The sequence below is a fragment of the Patagioenas fasciata genome, chromosome 4 (assembly GCF_037038585.1).
Source record: "Patagioenas fasciata isolate bPatFas1 chromosome 4, bPatFas1.hap1, whole genome shotgun sequence".
Classification (NCBI taxonomy): Eukaryota; Metazoa; Chordata; class Aves; order Columbiformes; family Columbidae; genus Patagioenas; species Patagioenas fasciata.
In genome coordinates this window covers 73153288-73174730 of record NC_092523.1, presented here as the reverse complement: position 1 = coordinate 73174730, position 21443 = coordinate 73153288, and the positions used below count along the sequence as shown (strand labels likewise).

At 39.2% G+C, this 21443-nt stretch overlaps 1 long non-coding RNA gene across 1 annotated transcript in view; it reads left to right on the top strand.

Moving 5' to 3' along the window:
* Positions 1–21443, top strand: part of LOC139827948 (uncharacterized) — a 58263-nt gene that overhangs the window by 17209 nt on the left and 19611 nt on the right. The window contains exon 4 of the long non-coding RNA XR_011739090.1: positions 12293–12371. This is a non-coding gene — a long non-coding RNA (uncharacterized lncRNA). The remainder of the gene's footprint in view (positions 1–12292; positions 12372–21443) is intronic.

The window sequence follows — 21443 nt, the reverse complement described above, 5'->3', positions numbered from 1 at the left end:
GGGGTACTGAAATCCTGCAAGGACTCTGCACCTCTCTGTACCCTCGTTCTTCTGGCACGGGAGGAAACAGAAATATCACTAGAAAAACTTTCTTCTGATTTACTGAGGTGGTACAAACAAGAAAAAGCAGTGGTGCTTTGGGTATGCCTCATATTGTGAAACTAAGAGTCAGATCCAGCACTGGCTGATCCTGCCTTGTTTAATGGACATCACAAAATGTTCATTTGGGACTCAAGCAAATTGTTTCCCTATTGGATCCAATGTGACCTAACTCTGGACTTTAAGTCAAACTATAATTGAGCCCTGAAACTGCCATGGACTTTTAAACTCTGGTAGCATTGATGGAGCATGAGGGAACACAGCTCCTTCAGTGGTGATGTTCTGTGTCTTGCCAGTACTGCCTTTAGTTGAATGAATTGTTAACCTGAGCAGAAGCCAAGAAAGTGATTTAAGTCAACATTTCTGAACCTGTCTCTTTTGTAGCTTTACCTTCAAATACTTCCATAATAGGGCTTGATTAATTTTTTCCAATTTTAGCATAATGTTTAGACTAGGTTGGATGCTTTGCATAGTAATTAACAGCTGATTTTCATGGCACCAAGTAGATTATTTTTAACTATACTAGCTTTGCTAAAATAAAACGAATCAAAAGAGCATCATTCAATGGTAATTTTGTGCAAGTGAAAGTGCATTCACCTGGTCTGCTTGTATTCTTCCCAGTTTGATGTTTTGTAGGGAAAAAAAAAAGCAGCACCTAAAATTGTTTTAATCTGTTACAGTTACATTGAAATGATGTGGCTGTCTAACTGATAAACTGAGTTCATCGTATCTGTTCTAAATTTATATAGATAGCAAAGTTCTGCCAGTCATAAATGATTTATCTTTTGTATTTGGAGTAGAGTCATAATCATTCACTCTTTTTCAAGTCTAGTTTGGCAACTTTATCTCACTTGCAGTTTGCATTTCTGAAAGTGGAAATATATTCTGCAGCTTTTGATGTGCTGATTGGTAAGAAGGTAAAGACAGCTGCACACATGTCTCCAGAGACTCAGCTCAATGGCTAAATGAAGACCTCTAGTGCTTTCTTGTTAGCCAAGATAGATCTACATCCAGATGAACCACAATTAGTCAATAGTGAAGGCTATAGGTTCTTGTGATCAGAAGCCACAAATCAGTTTTCCCTAGGACTTAGTTATTGGCAGATAGCGCCTCAGGCTATGCCTTGCTGCCGCTCGCCCGACTGTAATTTTTCCCCTAGTGAAGTTTTTAATGTCACATACTGAGACTGGAGCAGTGATCTCCTGACAACAAGGCTGTCACTGGCCTGTCAAATATCAATTGCTTACCAAACAAATTGTCTGCTACTTTAATATACCTGGCCCCTCACTATTAACAAAGCTTAAAATGTTGCTGCTTTCTCTACTGCTATTTATTCTGTTGATACCTACCTGCCTACCTCATTATTTTGATGTGGCGTGGGCCAAATCTTTCCTTCCCGCAACATTGATGGAAACGCACCAAAAGGATTTGTAGGCAAGGCGTCTGTGTATTAGTGTGAACTTGTGAAACCGTGTCACTAAACCAGGAAGGAGCCCTGATTCCTGCTGGAATCTGTACTGTGGTCCAAAATGGTTTTGTTTCAGAAGGCTGGCTAGCCTCACATTGTACACAACTTTGCCTTTGGTTTTGGCTAAAATTAGAAGGAAACATATACTGTGAGGAAATTCCATCTGAGGCTTGCAGAGAACTTGGGGGGTGGTGGGTTGTCAAGCCACGCAACACTCACAAGTGACAGATAAATATGATTCCCCAATGGGGTAGAGAAAGTAAATCCCAGAGAAGCTCCGTTGCTTCCTCACCCAGTGAATGAATTGTAGAGTTGCAGACAGAGCCCGAAGGTTTTATCTTCTGCCCATATTTGCAGTTACTACCCAGCCTGTCTCTTCTGTAGACGATTTACATGCCAAAATGGCATCTGCCGTGGCTTCTGAGCAGCACACTAGTTGAATCAAATCACACCTTTCTCATTGCTGCTCTGCAAATAAAGGAAAAATTAAGGCCAATAGAAGTAAAAGTAATTCTTCAATGAACTGAGCATATAAAACGTGCTTTAAAATTTCCAGCACCCTGCAGTGACAGTGATTAGTTAAAGAAACACCACAGCCTTGTTACTATCACATGTTTTAAAACCTTTTTACATTACACAAAGATGGTCTAAGAAATTAATTAAAGTGTTGGACAATAACATAATCAGGGATATCTATATTTGCAGTCTTTTCTCTGTGCTTGCATACATCTTTTATCTGTCAAGTACAGCAAATAGCTAATTAGCCCCCTTTTAAGTGCTTCACTGCTTATATTGGAGCTACAGTCATGCCCTAGTGGGATGGTTTCCAGGAAACCTGATACATGTTCTCGGCTGAAAGAGCATATGCCTATTTGTAGGCTGTTAAGAAACTGGTAGATTAGAAAACGCTCTTTTAAAGAAATTGGTTGTTTGTGGTTCTCAAAATGTCTGATCTGTTGGCATTTTAAAGACAGAGCGAGCCAAAATCTGGAGTCCCGACATAGCTCCCATGCAACAAAATTCTTGCTAATGTCAGTCAGAGGGTTACTAAATATGGGCTGCAGGAGATCACCTAATGTGTTCCCTAAGTTTTTAATATGATTGGTATGACTCATCATGTTAAATTCTTACTTTTACTGGCTCATTTTCTGCTTGGGCAAAAGCCCAGCGTGGTCGGAGCTGAACTAATACGCACTTATTTTGATGAACTGCCTTAAAAGCAGTAGCTAGTTAATGTTTTACACCATTGTGCCGTAGTAAAAAGTAAAGTAGTAAATCTGAAAAATAATCAAATCATCTTAATTTTTCATAACAAGCAATAAAAATGTACTTACAGATTAAAGTGATGTTGAGGGATTCCACCCCCTCCTCTTTCTGCATTAAAATCTTCACAATAGAAAGGCCTCATTGAGGGTTACTGTAACATACAACATCACATGCCACCTCATGCTGACCACAAAAATAACTCAAGGCGCCACTCTGCTGCAATTAGCAGCTGTAAGATGATGATGTTTTTACACAGGTGAGGCAAAAACCTCCAAGCACAGAGTGAAGATAGAAGTTACACAACTATTTTCTCTCAACAGTGCTGTATATTATTTACACACCAGACATGGAATAAAAAAGGATGTTTTTCAGACAACTAAAACTAAGTTCTGGTACCAATTAATTTGCAATGTGACAGCAGAATTTGACGACTGTTATTGAAGTATTTGTACTAGTCTTTGCCTTCTGCCTAAATCTGTTGTTATATCTCATCAGAAGGCATCATTTATGGTATAAAAGATGATTAAATACCAACCTTTGCTTATATTCCACTTTTTTTTATAATTATGATGTAGACTTGATCCTCCTTTACTCCCCAAGCAGCATTTTACTCCAAGTGGCGTGGCTGAAGATACAATATTCTGCTTCCTTAGTAGCCCAGTGTATATTTGAAAATACTAATCACATACCTCTATGTTTTATTGGCCTGGTGAAAGGGCATCTTACAGCTATCAAGCAAGTATTTTCCTATGATGGTTGTCTGAGATGTGATTAGTATGTAGACTACACAGTTTTTAAAATTTAAATTGGGAGCAGATCATTATGCTAAAAATGTACAAAGAGACATTAGATAGTAACCTCATTCTTCTGCTGGAGACCTGTCCCCAGGTAGGAGGTGCCTGGATCTGATCTGAGCTTTCCATGCATGACTTCCTCGGCCAAAGGAGAGGGAGAGATCACACCCTGCAGCCTCCATCCTAAGGGAGGCTCGTAGGAGGGAGGGGATCCATGTTGCATTCCTCGAGGTAAAGTACCTTAAGCTCTCACTGGGTTCAAGGGATGGAGCAGAGACGTTGAATCCTCCACTCACTACCACTACCAGCGAACTGAGTTGCCCTAACCTCAGTGTTGTTTAGTTTTAAGGTCTTATTAAACTTTCCTGTTTAGCAGGAAAGGCTGCAAAGGTAAAACCTACAGCTCCAGAGCTTTGTTGCTGGGCAGCACAGTGAGAGATGCTGACCTGACCAGCTGACTCCAGGCTGAATTTTTGGTGTCTAAAAAGGGATAATAACTGTCCTCTGTCTCACAGAAGTGTCATGAGTTTAGATACGCTAATACCTTTGAGGTGCTTGTACTCTGCGGTAATGGGTAGAGAGGGTAGATGGCAGAAAGGGTAAGTTCCATATATCCATTTAATACTGTAATGTGATCTCCATCCTCCCTTGGTGCCTGCTCTCATCTATGTACACAGCCATACAAATCTACCTATCCAGCATTTCTCTGAAATGCTGCCTTTTTATTTTTTCTTTTTAGCACAACAGGTTTTAGCATTAAAGTGAATGAAAGAAACTCTATACTTCAGCAGCACCAGTAGGAGGGAAGGGAGCAAGAGGGGTCTTAGAGAAAGGTAAAGTGCATATAAAACTGGATATTGTCACCTGCTGCTCCCCATCATGCAACCTAAGAAATGTACAGGAATTTACAATGTACAAATGTTCTGCTTTGTAATTACCGAATTTCACGGTTGCATATTTGCCACTTGTGAATTTGTAACTGGATATTAGCAATTTCCAAATGTCTGGGATGTTTATACACACATAGTATTTGAAAAAGTGTGGTAAATATATGAGATAACCCATGTATTTACTGCAGAGTGCACAAAAGAAAACAGAAATGTTAAGAACTGTCATGCAGTAAGCGATTAAAGTGGCAGCCACACTCAATATACAAACATGAGCTGATATGGCCCCCAAAGCATTTCCTTGTGGATATGCTAGAAACAGTTGCATTGTTCAAGTAACAGGCTAAAGCCAAAGGATTGTGGGCAAGATGTTTAAATGTAATTAAGTAATTAGAAACTATTGGTAGGACAAACCCCAACTTTTATTTGATCCCCTCATGTTACTTCATATAGAATGCAGTGAGATCCAGCCTGTCAGTGGTACTGGGATTATACATCAACACTTGAGAGGTAAAGTTTGCAGAACTAAAATAACCCCTGATTCGATTCATTTCTTCTGTAACATCTCAAGTGACACTTTTATAGGAGGCACTTTCTTCCAAAGACAAAAAAGTTATCCTGGTATTAAGTATTAGATGACCAGAATGTAGCATATCACAGCTATCATGTCATATAGTGATATGCGGTGGTTGTAGCATATTATTATTTATTATGAAAGTGTTAGAAACTGCCTTTTTTGGTGTGTTTTGTCAACACACAACATATAAAGGTTCATGCCTTTGCCTCTGCATCCTTAAGCCTATTATCATATCCTATCCTAATTTTCCTAATTTAATATTGAGTCATATCTTATTATCTCATCATTGATGATATCCTGTAAACAGGTGGATATCAAAAGGGAAAATTGAAAACTACACAAAGTTGTAAACAACATCAAAAAAAAAAAGCCCAAACTACTAAAATTTGCAAAATGATTGTTTTTCTAAAACATAGTTTTCTAAAGCAAATATCGTTTTTCTTGCTTAGACATGGGATTTTTAAGAATCAACCCAATTCAGAAGGAAGATTAATTTCCATGTTGAAGGAAAAATCCCATTAAAAATGAACTTTAGAAATGTGCATACTGTACGATGTATTCATGATCTATGGCAAAAGAGCATAATTATCTGCTTTCAGTGATGTTTGTGAATAACAGTCGAACCAACGGTTAGCAGAGGGAGGTGTTCATTTCCCCTTTCCTTTATTATTTTCAAACTCTTCCCTTCCATACCTTTGGGTTAGGAAGTTTGCCGCTTTTCATTAAGGCCCTTTGTTTGTGACCTGCTGCCAAATTCATCTGTATGCATCATCTTCAGTAATATTGAGAGTTGTACCTTCCATGAGTCTTTGGCACTGCATGATGAAGCGCTCTATTTATATTAAAATGAAGAAGTTCCTAACGGAGACATAGAACAGAATGAAACAACAAACAGAGCTTTAGAGACTGGATATGTGAAGTGACAGTGACAGCAAAATGGTAGCTTTTGTTACAGAGTGGCCCAGAGGACTGCAGGAAGACTTATAGCATGAACCACACTGTCTTGAACTTGGCAGCTCTCACAGGCTTAAGTACCTGCCTCGAGAAGATGTTTTACAAGGCAGAAGTTAATCAAACAATTTCTCAAGATTGCACATCTTGATTTGGGATGTCATTGGCATAATCGTTGCTTGAGGCTTTGCTATATATAAATTGGAGGAATTATTCCAACATTGAACTATATTTCTTCATTTAAATCAACACACAACTGTGTTGCTGTTGTTATGATTTACTTAGTCTAGATAATAGAAGAGACAAGACGTAGATGTCATGTTATACGGCAGCTAATGCCCTACTGTTTTCAGCTTGAGGGAAGGGAGAAAGTGAATTAAGCTGCTACTGAAACATGCCCTGCGGGTCAATTTGAATCGGACAAGGGTGCTATAAAGTGGTTTATTGTGGCGGTGGAAGCCATTGTTAAATTGCCTGAAGAGCTGTCACAACGTGACCATGATGAGGAAAGCTGTGAGGTTGCTGTGCCCTCTCTTCTGATGGTACAAACAGTCCACCCAACCATCCAGGTGTACTGAGTGCAGGAAGAGCAGAAGGACAGGAATTTTTAAAGGTGAATGTCGAAGAAAAATATATTTTGCAAAATATTTTTAGAAAGGAGGAAGAAGATCAGATATGATCTTTTGAAGGAAAAAAAAAAATAGATGCAGTAAGCTGTTTTCTTCGTGTGTTGAGGCCCTGATGGGGCCAAAAGATCTTTGCAAGTGAGGGGACATGATGTTACCAGGGAGGAGAATTAAGAATAAGCAATTTTGAAGGGAAGAGACTTATATCTGATTTCATTTTCATCATGTGACGTTTGACTACAGTGTATAATTCATGTTTGATATAAAGAAAATATTTGCTGTAGATTCAACCTGTCCTTTCCCAGGCCATCAATTAGCCAGTTGCCACTTCCCACTGAGTACTAAAGGGAAAGCTTACGCTTCATGCTGGTTCCAACACAACCAAGTCAGGCTACACTTGACATTCCTCAAACATAATAGCATGCATTTAAGGAACATATTTTAAGTTCCAACATTTGCTAGAAAAAGAGGGCACCATCTATTGGAAATAAATAACAATAGTCAGATACTCTAATGAGCAAACTTGTTCAGGGCAAAAATTAATTGTTCCCTGTGGATACAGACCTGCAGATGCTGATAGCACTGGTAGGGAGGAAAGCTCAGCTTTTAGAACGCAAAAACATAATTTATCCCATTCCTAGCCCACAGGAAGTCAAGCCAAGGGCATATCCTTCATGTCTTTCATTTTCAAAAATCATTTTAATGAAAAACAAATTAAACAAAAATTTCAAATTTCTGAAAATTACTTTAATATTTTAAGTGGGCTTTCCACATTTTTTCCTGTTTATTGGATTTTTTGTGGTTTTGTTTGTTTACAGGGAAAAATGTCTTTTTCATAACTGTCATTGCAGAGGGCAGGAATTGTCAAAATCAAATAGTAAAAGTTCCCGGAAGCAAAAGCTACACCTGTTTACTGGTGATCCAGTTCCAGACTATATCTACCTCAGGTCATGTTGTCTGATATGCTGGCATGCACAGAAAATGTGCACAGAGCAAGGATTTTGTGTCAGCACCTACTCAGACATCTGTCATAGCTGAACTCCCTCAGCATCTCCCCTGCTTGCCATCACCCTGCGATTAGCAGGAGCCTACTATTGCTTATACCTGCAAATACAGGGAAGGGAGAGAACAAGGAGAGTGGAGAGGAAGATTTGGATATTCATTTTCAAATAGTAGAATGTAGGGGTTTTTTGCTTTCTCTGCAATCAAGAACAGAAAATTTCAATGAAGAGATTTGGGAGTGCATAAACTCTGAGCAGAGGTACAATAGCTCTGCAAATTTTCCAGGAATGGCAGCATTCGAAGGAAGTTACCTCCTCCGAAAGGGATTCTTTCCTCATGGATTTTGAATTCTGGCCCAGAATATGTGCATAGCTTTTCAGAAGTGCAGTATTCCATCACGATTTCCAAACCTGTTTAGTAAACCAATTGCCATTCTATCTTGTTATCAATCCTCATCCAAAATTTGATGGGGTTTAATATTAAAATTCTGCCGTTTGTTAACAGATTGCACATGAGGGAGTCTTGAGGTATTTTTCATACATCAGCCTGTCCAGATCTGGATTTGCCTGTGTTTCTAGGGACCTCTGCTAAGACACCTGAGCTGCATTTCTCGTGCCAGACTGTATTTGAACTATCTGCTTTCAAAATACCTGAGGACAGTAAAAATTTGGATAGTGGCAGTACTGTGGAAATTTTCCTCCTGGCAAAGCACTGTGGGACAGGTACTCCATTTATTTCCACATATTTAAAATTCTTTTCTGCACAAGCAAATTTGTCTGAGCCACTTTAGATGCCTTGGAACAGGTTCCTGAGGTCTTTAACTTGTTTTGGCTGCAGTACAGGTTTCTCCAATAACCATTTCTGCATTTTCTTAGTAGAACTAACACCTATGAAGTGAAACAGAGAAATTTGTAAAGTTTGGTAACTGGGCAAAAATAAAATAGGCCTTTCAGAAGAGATTAGGGAAGGTAATATATCAATGAGGCTACTGGCTGTTTAGAGTCAGACACAGGTAGCTTTTAAAAGGAAACATTTTTTTTTTCCATGTTTTTCTGCTTGCACTAGATATCTCAGGGATGGTTACAGAGCCCTAAAACATGCACCCTTAAAAAGCAGAATATAGCACACACTCCTCTGATATTGCCATCTTGGGTTAATTCTTCAGAGTTCATGGTGTGGCTAATCCAGCTAACAGGGAAAATACTGCGGGACGTCCCCCTGTGACCTGTAACTGTGAACAGGCACCAGATTCCGACCGCTCCGGAATATCTACATTGAGGAAAAAAACCCTCCCCCTTTAAAACATCAACTAACCCATCCTGTGTGCTGATCACAGCACCAGGTACTGTGGTTTACAGACTATTGGGGGTTTAATCAAGCAGTCTGTAAAAATCAGCTGGAAATAATGTGTGCTTTACAGTGATTAAAATGCTTGAGACAGTAGCATTAAGTGTAAGTGACACTATGTAACAACAATTACATATTATTGGTTAGATCTTCTGCTAATGTAAATTCAAATAACTGTGTTTGAGGCCATGTTTCTCTAAGTCACTCTGTAAAGATTTCAAGTAAGAGAGATCAATTCTAATTAAGCACATGATTTAGAGATCATATAGAAGTGGACAGAAAAAAAGATATATATTTTTAGTAGCAGTTTATTGAGTATATTGTAGAAGATTAAGATTCTCCTTTGTTAATCAGGCTTTTTACAGAATTTGGAATTAACAAAGATCGGGAAAAAACTAATTTTTATCCGAGAAAAATTACAAGAGTAAAAAAATCAAAGGTATACATTAAATTCATAGGCAGAGATAAAGCTACATTTGTTTGATGATAACTGCTACAGCAAATATCTTTCTGTGAAATAATTTGTTGTCTGAACTTGCTCATGTAAGACGCTTTAACTACACTATATTTTGAGCTGACAAGGAGAGGTATTCAGATGGCAAAACAGTAGTTTCATCCAGACTGGCTCAGCAGCTTAGTATGACTGAGAGTTTTATTGTGTATCATCTTTTATCTGCTGTAATTATTCCATCAAACAGACTCTTCCTTTCCTGACCAGAGTATAGTATGACTCTCTGAGAAGAAAAAAAAGAGATTCCCGTTGTGTAAAATGCATTTTCAAAGAAAGAAAAAAAGAACCAATTAGGAACCATAAGTTGGCCGCCCACAGCCTGCAAATGGCAGCAAGTTGATCAGTTACCTCTCTGTACAGCCACATGCTTGAGCGGTTCATTGCCTGTGTGCCTGTGGAAATGGATCACTCCAACTTTCTTTGTGGCTTTATTAATAACTTGGGTGCCTCAATGGGCTTCCGATGGCTTGGAAGTGGATGGGGTGGAGCATGTCTTCTGGCATGTGGACACCAGCAGTAGAACTTCCCCTGGTCTTGTCTTTCCTTCTCTCCTGAAGCATCTCATGTCAGCCCACCACAACTACCCCACAAATCTCAGCCCAGAAGTCCCTGGGTCCCCTGAATCTTGCTTTTGCTTTCTGGATCATGTTCATAGTCAGAGGTTTCTATGGGCTAGTTAAAGTGTAAAGTAGGGTCCTCGCTTGGGGGAGGAGGATCTTTTATAATTACTCTTCTGTATTGTGTTACAAAACTTGGAGTTAGTGAATATCAAGAGAAAGCCAATTTTTAACATACAGGAAAAAAAATATGTGCAGTATACAAGGTTAACGCACTTCCTCCAGAAAGAAGTGGAAAATTAATCAGGTTTTTAATTGCTGCTGTAATCATTAGACATTACATATATGGCCACGCTGAACCACCTGGTTGCTAAAGGTCACTAGGTTAAGGCAATGTTTCGTACTGTGTTGTGAGGGAGGCTGTGTTTATTTCGGAGTTAGCGGATATGCTCTTGTTGTTCTATTTTTATTTAAAATTTATCGTATCTTTTTCTCAGAAGACCTGGAACAGGGATACAGGGATACTGTATGCAATGACAGGCCAAATTTGCCTCTTCACTATAAATAATCACTGTAAGAAAATTAAGGTGCAAACCCATGCCTGCTGTAATTGTTGCATACTTATTAGAAGCTTTCCCTTTCCAGATTCTCTGGGTATTTGTTGCCCATGATAATGTGAATACTTAAGGGGAAAGTGTAATTAGCGACTGTGTAGTTCATTCAGTAAACATTTCTGAGCTGTTTGATGTGACTGAACTGAGCATCACATATAATTTTACACTTTTATCCTACCAGGCAACTGACAGGTCTCTAATCTCAGTCTCAGAGCTTTCACTCTGCTTGAACTTTGCTTCATAGAGGTCATTTTCCAACCACTTGGGAGCAGGAGCCACGTCCGTTAAATCCCACAGAGTCGATAGATGCGATAATAGCTTTAGGCACATTTTCTTAGAACTCGGGGGAAAAGACAATTTCAATAAATGTAAAGCTATACTATCTACGGCCCACAGAATATGTAAGCAAATCTCATAGGAGCACATCCTTTTTTTTACCTCCTGGCAAGAATCTCTTTAATGTATTTGTTTGTTTTCAATATCAACATTTGATTAGGACAGAAAAGTCATGTACAATGCTTTAAGAGAATAAAGAGAACGCACCAGGTGAAATGACCAGCAAAATATTCCCTCAGGTTTTGATTTTACAGACTATTAAATAGTCTAATACATATTTCTACCCACGCAGAAGGGCAGATGGTAATAGCATATGCGCATGGTGGTCTGACCATCATATTGCAAATATGAAGGCACGGGTTAGCTCAACATACAAACTATTGGCAGCAGAAAAGTAGAGACCAAACATCTGTAAATGCATGCTGCTAGCATGCTAAATAGGCTTGTACACTTAATGCTTTGATATATTTTACATTGTATAGATCAGAGCTCATCAAAACAAGCTTGCAGGTTGTATCTGTCAAGTTAATTAACAGACAGTTCCTCTGTAGCAGACGGCTGAGAATAAGTAGGAAGGACAGTTCTTCCCTTGACATTGCATTAAAGTGGAAACAACTAATATTAAAATAAAATAATGTGAGTTAGTTCAGTTTGATCGTAGCTGTCTAACCTAAAAATTAATCCCCCTCACATTATAAAACAATCCCTGCTTGACTGTCAGACTCTCATACTGAGATCGAAAAAAAATTTTCCAATTCTTTCAACATTTTTTCTATTGTCTTTGATTGTTTTTGTTTTGGTTTGGTTTTTTTTTTCCCTTGATATATTTGTGGTGCAAAGGAATAAATCTTGAAAGTAAAGTATCCCCTCCAGCAAAATATTTTACTCCATCTGCCTTGGAGAATTCCACTGCAGGGGAGAGAAAAGGAAGGAAAAAAACCTGCTCAGAGTGGATGGAACTGTTTCAAATTCAATAGCCTATGAGATTTTGCTATAAATGATCTTTCTAAATATAACAGTTCAATAGGTCAGTGGTCAATATGAATGTTATCTGCAAGCTAGAGCTATTAATTTCTGCAGCACTGTTTCAGATGCCAAATGTTAGCCTAATGTTTTATACACCAGCTTTCTTACACATATGCTTACATGAACATTATGCAAAAACAACTGAACAAGTGGTGCTGGTGCTCTGATATTAAAAAAGAAAATAGCTACCATATCACAATACGGATTTTTTTTTTTTCTTTTGTTTAAAAGGTCCTTTGAGGAATGGTCAGCCTGAATGGAAGATTGTTTCTGACAGTGAGATGGGAATTTGTACAACTTCTTGACAAAGGTGAGAGAAACAACACAGAAAATAATACTTTAGAATAATTTAACTCCATTCAAAACTCATAGTAAGGCATGGTAAATGTACTGAGTTTATGAAGAGCAGTAAAACATTTCAAACTTGTTGTAAATAAATTTTGAAGTGGAAAGTGCATTAGGCCCTGGGAGAAGCACATGAATTGGGAGCTGCCCTGGGCTGCTGCAGCAGAGGTGGTGCCAGGAGCAGCCGTGCTCTGGACTCCCAGGCTGGACCTGAGACTTACACAGGGGCTGCAGTGGGACTGCAACCTGGCATGCAGCATGGACCCCTGAAGTGAACTCCTTTCCTGATTCTGACAAGTGACAGGCACAGGGGAGGATGTAGGGCACAGTATTTGCGAGGCTGGACAGTGCATCACTGCCCTGACCCATGCACGTTTATTTGGGAAAGCAGCAGCCTTCCTGTGCTGCAACACCTACGAATGACACAGATGACAGAGCTGAGCCACCTACCCCATCACATTTTCCCACCATTGAAGTCTAGGCTCTGCGACACTGCCCTGCTCAGTCCTGGTTTAAAACACATCTTAAAATACTTTGCCTCTCTTTTTATTTCTGCTCACCACTCTGGGAATTCTTTTCAGTGTGCACTTCACACTCCCTAGGAAACATTATCTAAGGTCTTGTCTGAAAACTAGTGCTTTTCTTGCAAGTTCATCTATGGTTGTCCAATAAATAGACACCTCTGAGAGTCATGCTGCTCGTTTCAGAGTTGATTACAACACAGAAAGTCTAAACATGGCAGTCAGTGTGTACAGCCTGCCCGTGCCACTGGGTGCACTTTTAGATGCATCACATGGGAATCCACAGAAGCAACCCTGCATTTTTGTTCTGGTAAACAACACAAAACGCTGTTTTTATTTTTTTCCCATTTCTTCAACCAAGAAAAGCCAATCATGTCCTCCCAAAACCCACTGAGTTGCAGTTATCTGAGTGCAAGGTGCTAACCTGTTGTGCCACGTCCTTGAAATTAATACGTCCTTAGGGAATCAAGGCTGGACAGCTAGTTCTGAGCTATGATTTGGCTCAACACTCCTACTTTTTGTGCTTCAATGGTTCTGCAAGAACCCAGAGAAAACTTCTGGGAGAAAACATCAAGAATTGCTATGGGCAGAGGGAAAACACTGTCAATGAAACCAATTAAGGAGAGAAGAGGAGCTCAAAAGGTTTGCTCCCCATTGTGCTGAAGCTGGCTATTCTGTTTCAAATCACGGCTGCTGAGCTGATTTTTCTATTACAATATTTGTGGTTGCAGTGAGGCCAGAGGTGCGTATTCTCACTCAGAGGACCTTATTCTTGTCTTTATTTCCTTCTTCTGAGTGACAACTTCATTTAAGCAAACTACCACCATCATTACCCTGGATCTGTGTTTTTCTGATCAAGCAGAAAGGCCTGTTTCTTTGCCGTTTCCTCACACATTTTGTCAAAGCCTCTGGTTCAAAGGTTTACAATGACTTCTATTGCCCCTTGCCAGTGCTTCCTGTTCTAGTGGCTATAGGGAAATGAGGTCAGCCTGATTTGCCTATAGCAGCCTGTCAGTCAGGTCTATTCACTCTACCCAGCTTTGGCCACATTCTCTGTAGGTCCTCTCACCCAAGCTGTGTCTACACCCAGGAGATAATACTTTTCCTAATGTTATAAACTGGGGTCTTTCCTTCACTCATTCACCTACCCAGGTTTAGTTCTTGTTGGGATTCTCTTCATCTGTCAGTTTGATGATCTTTTCTAGCCACATATGCTCCTGACTTTAGGTATACAAATCTTGACAGCACCATTGTAGAAACGCCTTTACTTTATACACCAGGTTTTGATGTGCTGTATGGAGTAGTACAAGCCAATCAAAAGCTGATTTTTAAAGTCTACTATTTGCTGAAGCAATTATTTTGTGTCTGGGAAACTTAGTGTGGGTGATCGATTTATTAATATCACGTTGCTGGTACATCTTTAGAATTTATTTTCCTCACAATATACCCCATGTAAAAATAAAAAATATTACTGAAATAATAACAGATTTACTATCCTTATGATTAGTTTATGTCCCCATGTGATTCTAGTAAGAATAGCTCATGTTGAGAAAGAAGGCATGGAGTTTTATGATGTCTGTACTCTAATCCTAATCCTCCAATGCAGAGCAAAATCCATCTATGCCAGAAAATATCATATGGAAACCAGAGACCTTTACATTTTTATTGCTGCTGTCCCAAATGAAAGTATATATGTGAACACTGCTGAGTTCAGAGTTATGGTCCATGACCAGAAGTAACATACGCAGTGCCAGGGGACCTTATTCATTACACAGGATAGTTAAAATGTTTGTGCTTGAATGTATGGTTGACAATGGCTCCCAAGGATTGCACTGACACTCAGGGATTTCTGGGAAGCAAACATCTCTTTTATTTTAGCCAAATTCTCCTTAGCAGAGAAACACTGAAAAAGAATGTTTTGTTGATCCTCTGCTGCTCATCATTTCTCCCAGGCATTTTTCATTTATGGGGCCCATTGAGTTTCTGGTAACTTGCTCTTGAGGATTAGTACAAAAAGGTATCTCTCCGTATAACTTGAAGTCTGGGAAGAAAGTTCACTTCCTAGAGTTTTACAACATTCTATTTATTTCTAGAGCAAATTTTAACAGTTTTCTGGACTTGTTGCACTGCATTAGATAAGCAACACTCTTACACAATCATGTCTAAACAGTGATTTACCCAGTAGAATATGTTGATAGTCTAACAGAGCTTGTTTCCCAAATATGTTTAAACAAATTATTTATTTAATACAAAACCACAAATAAAACTGAAACATTGGATGCAATTAGTTAATTTACTGAGTTATCAAAGTCTTCCATTTTAAGTTGATAAGCTACTTGAAATGGCTGCAGATATACTTTTATATCTATGAGCCTAAAATGACCTCAGGGAAAAGCATTTTCTCCTTAAAAGCCAGACAGAAAAGAAGTTGAAAAATGTAAAAATGGTTTCTATAGCGTAAAAGCTGAGAGACAAATCTACAAATGGGATCAATCTGCCTCACTCCTGCTGCCTTAATCCAGCACCTCAAGAATCAATGTCTCAAGTCAATCCTTCCAGATGAGGTGCTGATTGAGTTCCAGGCCCTTCCAGTGTTAGGAGGGAGGTGTTTTTTGAAAATAAAGGGCCATCCTCCTCAGAGGAGTAACTTCATTTTGTGTAAAATGCTAAAAGAACCATTTTCTGCCATGACAGAATGTGAAGGACTGGGTATCTCTTCGTGGTGAGGGACAGAGTTCAGCATCATCACCTCCTCAACCGAATCTTCCCAACTTTAGTTATGCAACACTGTTGATGAAAGAATTGTGAGTAAAGGGCAGAGTTGAGCAATGTGTCTCTGTTATCTGTCCTGTTGTTTCTGTTTAATCTGATTCTCTCATGAAGGAAACATTACAAAATACTGATTTTTCAAAATCTAGTGCTGAGGTTATTAGTAAGGCAGGTCACCTACTAGGAAAGAAAGCAAAATATGTGAGGAAAAGAAAAGAAATCTATTTGAGGCCCCTACTTCTAAAATATCCATGTCATGGACTTAACAAGCAGGAGCACTTCTTCCTGATCCATTGAAGCTTTTTTTTCTGGCCATAAGCAACCATATATTGCTGGTAAACAGATCTTTGGAAGGTACATTATTATCCTGCAGTTTTTCATTTCTGCAGGTTGTGTACATCCATCTTGGGGTAGATTACATTCCCCAGGGCTGATGGGCTGTGAATATAACCTGAAAAATAATTGTACCTACAGTAAAGCCACTTGGGCCACAGAAATGCTGTGGTTCTGCTACAGTACCTGCCTGTTAGCACTTTCGCAAGAGAAGTTGCATTTAATTATCTTTCCTTAGAAGAAGTTTAGAAGACCAGTAGTAATAATTTCTAATGGAAATAAAGCCAGATTTAACTGAGGCATTTTGATCTCTCTTTAGGGTGGGGCAGACTTGTGATGGAGAATTATTAAAAATGTATTTCATCCAGAGAATAATCTTCATGTGTCTATAAAGATCAGAGGGATGCTGACATGATCTTGAGATGTGAATTGATGTGGTCTCTGTGGAAAGGTTTGGTAAAGGGCATTTGTGCAGAGACTGCACAAGATATTTGGGGCTTAATATCTAACACTAGCAGATTGTGCTAAATGTGCTAGGGAGGTAACCTTCACATTGGCAAAACATAGAGCCATTTTAGCACCATGCCTCTATTCAGGTATCAAGTCTAGCAGACCAAAAGAGGCTGAGCAAGGAAGAGCAGAATGGCAGGAAAGTTGCCTTTTTGTGCTTATCTTCCTTGCTAACAAGGAAAATTCTCATCAGTCACTGTTCTACCCCTGTTAGGCATTATTTGCAAAATGCAAGAGCCAGCTCATTGTTTTTTTACATTTCTACACGTGATTTGGGGAAAAGGAGTCGAGTCTATCCCCTGACCTTACCTGTGCATTTCTCCTGGTGTGGACAAGGTACCTCAAAGCTCAGCATGGCTGAGGAAGCCTTTGGATGTCTGGATGAGGCTACACAGAACAATTTCTTTCATTAGCATGCCTGAAAGTAAAACAAAGGAAATCCATCCAGAGCTTTCCACAATCCTGCTCAAAGAGCACAAAGCCCTCAAAAACCCTTGTGGTTGAAAAAACTTTATGATGGTTGCCAAGTCAGGCACGAAGAAGTTAGTAAATATTAAAATGGAGTCTTCTTTAATACAGCTCTTTCATGCATGTAACTCAGGATTTAACTTTCAACTGAATAAACACCAATTGAGAATGCAAAATGTTATTATTATCATTATCTCATTATAGTGATATGTTGCTCAAGAACTTTTCATCATGCAATGCGTGGGATATGCTGCGCTCTGGGACACACAGAAAATGTGACAAGGAGGATCTTGGCCAGAGGTCCCTTGGTTCACTTCAGGCATATGTTTTCCCAGTGTTTTGAACTGTCTGATGATACAGGAATGCTCCCTCCGGAAAGGCCAGGGAGAAAATTAAGAAAACTTTATTCAGAGCAAGGTTTGTATGCTTTTTGGTGGTTGCTTAATAGTATACAATGTTTTATAATAGTTCTGTATTATGCAAATTAAGTGCCTGCACAGAGCTGCCTTGTATCATTTGAGGTAGCCTGACTGGAGCCCTGATGGATAAGGCACTGGCCTCCTGAACTAGGGATTCTAGGTTCGAGTCCCAGGTGTGGTGACTCACCGCTCTCCCATCAGGTGCCTCTGTTCAGCAGGTGCTCAGGTATGAGGCCCTGGATGGGAAATGCAGCGACTTGCTGCCCAGTATAGGAGGAGGGTTTGTTCCCAGGCAGAACCTACGGGGCTTTTGGCAGAACTAAACTACAGCATTGACAGAAGTGGTAAGAGGTGACAAGGTTCACCCGGCATCCACCAAAAACCAACCAACAACAACAAAAACCCAGCTCCTGTCAAGCAAAGAGGGCAGGTTGTGATTGGAGGAGACTCCTTTCTAGAGTTTACAAACTGCTCAATAGGCAGGTCTGACCCCCTTCTAAGGGAATTGCTGTCTTACTGGGGCTAAGTTTAAAGGTGTAAAAAACTTAGAGTCCAAGCTGGATTCAATGACTCTGAGAATCTCTTCCAACCAAAATGATGGAGCTCAATGCACAGATGTACAGATCTGAGCCCTTCTGTAACAACCGGACAAAAGATCCAGGTAACCCAACTAACACTCAATAAACACATATCTGTGTTTATGCACCTTCTCGTTACCAACAATTACTGTTCTGCTTTGCGAAAGTAATATGTAAAGGAAAAAGATACCATGAATAGATTTTTGGGGTTTTTTTTAAGGAGAGCAGTTAACTATGGGAGTTTTCATGAGGAAAGGCCTGACTTTATCAGTCTGACTACACTTAGAGGTCTTAAGCCAAGCCTTTAAATATGGGCTGCTCTTATTTGCTGCAGACAATACTGGCACAATGTCTTCCTCTTCTTTTGTTTGCCCTCACTGTAATGCAAGCTTTGGTTTCAAGAGGAATCATTTGGTAACCTGCAGATACGTACACACTCTACACCAAACTATCCCCACAGACTAGTGCCATGGCAGAATAAGTTGCGTTATGTTTATACCCACTTTGCCTTCCTCTGTTTTGGTATCCACGGATAACAGTAGAATTTTCTGTTCTCTTTTTAAAGGTGATAATTTATGTTGACATCGACAACAAAACAATGCAATATTTTAAATTGTTAATGTGTTAAAAAGGAATACTGACTTTAATTCTGTAAGTTTACTAGATGTAGCTTTTACCTAATTTTCAAATCTGGACAAAGATATTTCAAGTTCTCTTGGACATTGGGATTTGTTAAATTATTTCACTGAGACAACAGGTTCCCCTCACAGTTTTACCCTTTCAGACTACCCAAAATATTGGAAGATAGGGTTCAAGGTCAGGAGGACAATTCCTCACTTTTCTAGTAACAGAGCTGAGAAAACAATTGGATTTTTCCCATGTTTTCACATGAATTCTTGCACTAAGTTTCTCTTTTCTCACAAGCAAAGAGTTTAGTATGGTTTAAATAAAAATATCCAGCACATTTAATTGAGCTACATAGCATTTCTAGTGGTTTCGTTTTGCTCTGAGTCAGGTTTCAGATCAATTTCACCAGCATCAGGCAATGTTGGGAAGAGCGTATCCTTTGAGAACTCGAAAACATTGATTTATTTTACGTGTCCAATTAGTTCCTTAAATTAAGCAAGAGTGTTCAGGTGTTCAATATAGCACTGCTGCTTTTAAAGCTGAGGAACCTGTAAAAAGCTAGTAAGAATGGGACTTTTATTCGAAAAAGGCAGCCTGATCCAAAGCAGGTAAAAGCCATGTGAAAGATTCCCATTGATGTTGGGGCAAGCTTGTTGCAAAGGTTCACATCTTTGTATTTTAACAAAAGTGAATCCTTTGTGGGTTTGTTTGGTTTGTTTGTTGTTGGGGTTTTTTTGTGTTTTGTTTTGTTTTTAATTGCACAGAAATATTTGTACTGGATGTATGTATTAGTCTGTTCATTTTAAATGCAGCTGTGACTGAACTTTCATTAAGTGTCTCATTAAGCGGCTGAACAACATCAACATCAAAGAATTACACTGCCACAAGAGGCGGTGTCAGAGGTGTAAAAATGTATCTCACCTCAAGCATTTGGGTTTCCCTTTAGGGATAACTTGTGGGTTTTTGCCAGTGTAACAATATTTCCCCAGCTGCAGATGGAGCCAATCAGCCTGCTCCTGGCACAGGTGAAGGTTGCCAGGCCAAGCACAAGCAATTAGCTGTGCGGTGCTGGCGGCCCCGTCCCTGCCTGATTGCCCCGAGCTCCGCTGCTGCTCGGAATGCAAATTGTGTCTCTGGTCCCCCGGTAATCGGGATCAGCGCTGCCTTGTCCGTCCACTCGCTGCTCATGCCCCCTCCACGCTGCGATAATGGTTTTGGTGGGCAATCAGGGAAGATGCCTCTTGACTTATTTCTCATAATAGCTTGTCCTCCTCAGGCAAAATTGAATAACCCCCGACACGGCCCGGAGGCAAGCAGTACGAATTCAATAAGTCTGCAGGGTCAACGTCCTGTCATTTTTGGCAAGCAAGTAATTATTCTGCACTAACATTCAGTAATGGGAGTATGAAACTGCTGGAGACACCTTCCTCCATATCCAGAATAGCCACCTTAACAGGATATTCCTTTAATAAGTAATTCTGCCTCATTCCAATGCCCCTTTGCCTTCAGGTTTGCTTTTCATGCACATTTCATGTATGTATTCTGCAGAGGCTTTTTACCAACAGCATCTGTGGGAAAGTTTAACAACTTCACTGTCTGTTGTTTAATATTTTCCACTTTTATGGGTTACAGTTGTGCTGTCTATTTGCTTTTACTGATTTGTGAAAGATTTATTATAAACCAAATACAGCTGTTCTGTCCTTTCATAAACTGAAACTATTTTGGCAAAACCTATTTTCCACTATGAAAATAAATTTTAAATTGCTTCCCTCACCCAGCTTTCCAAGCATGAGCATCCAGTTGTTATTTAGTGGTGCAGAATAGGTGCCAGGGTGGTTGTAGGCTTGCTTAAGGGAAAGAAAATGCCTATGTTTCAAAAATAAACAGGAGTAAAGTTTTTTTCTCTTTCCACTCCCCTTTTTCCAGGGGATTTAATATTATTATCTGCAGATCTCAAGAGTTATGAATTATGATATAAAAAACTTCTGCAGATTCAAACCATTTTTTGCACTCCGATTTTGCACTTACACTGAGGATTGTACACATTTTATTTAGATAATTAACCATTTCCTTAAACTAATATTATTATCAAATTCTAATATAATTCCGTATTTTTCCATGGAGCTTAAAATAGCCCTTTGCTTAGTCTGTAAGGGCACACATATGACTGAATCAATTTCCACTTTCAAAATTGTACCAGTGCAATATTCCCTGTAATTTTGAAAGGGAATATTAAGTTCCAGATTCTTTAAGAACATTTTGCTGTGCATTACAGTATCTTTTTTACTCTCTTAAACTGGAAAAATTACAATTTAGCATTTTTTAAGTGAAGTAAGAAATAGAAGAACAAGGATCCCTCTCTAATACCACAGTTTCTATCTGCATTGTTTGGTACTTTTCCACTATTTTAGGTTTGGTTTGGTTGATTTTGTTTTGTCTTTGTTTTGGTTTTGTTTTCCTAGAATTAAACACATTTTACTGCATGAAAACTATTGCTTTAATCGTTCTAAGAAACTTTTATCTCTTCTCTCTTGAGAACAGTGCGCATATGGTAATGAAGATCCTTGTATAAAGGCAGAATAAGCACTTTCTATGACTGATTGATTATTGTAGGGTTGTCTCCCTGTAGCTGCTCATCACAATGTGTTTTGATGAGCAGTATTCATTCCCAACATGAGAAATTTGTTTTGCTCTGTACTGGCTTTGTTTACTAGCTGGGACAAAGCTTAGGCTGGTAATACCTGTGTTCAGCTGCCAGTGTTAATTTAGAGTGCAAGGATAAGAAAATCCACAGCTAATAAGAGAACCAATT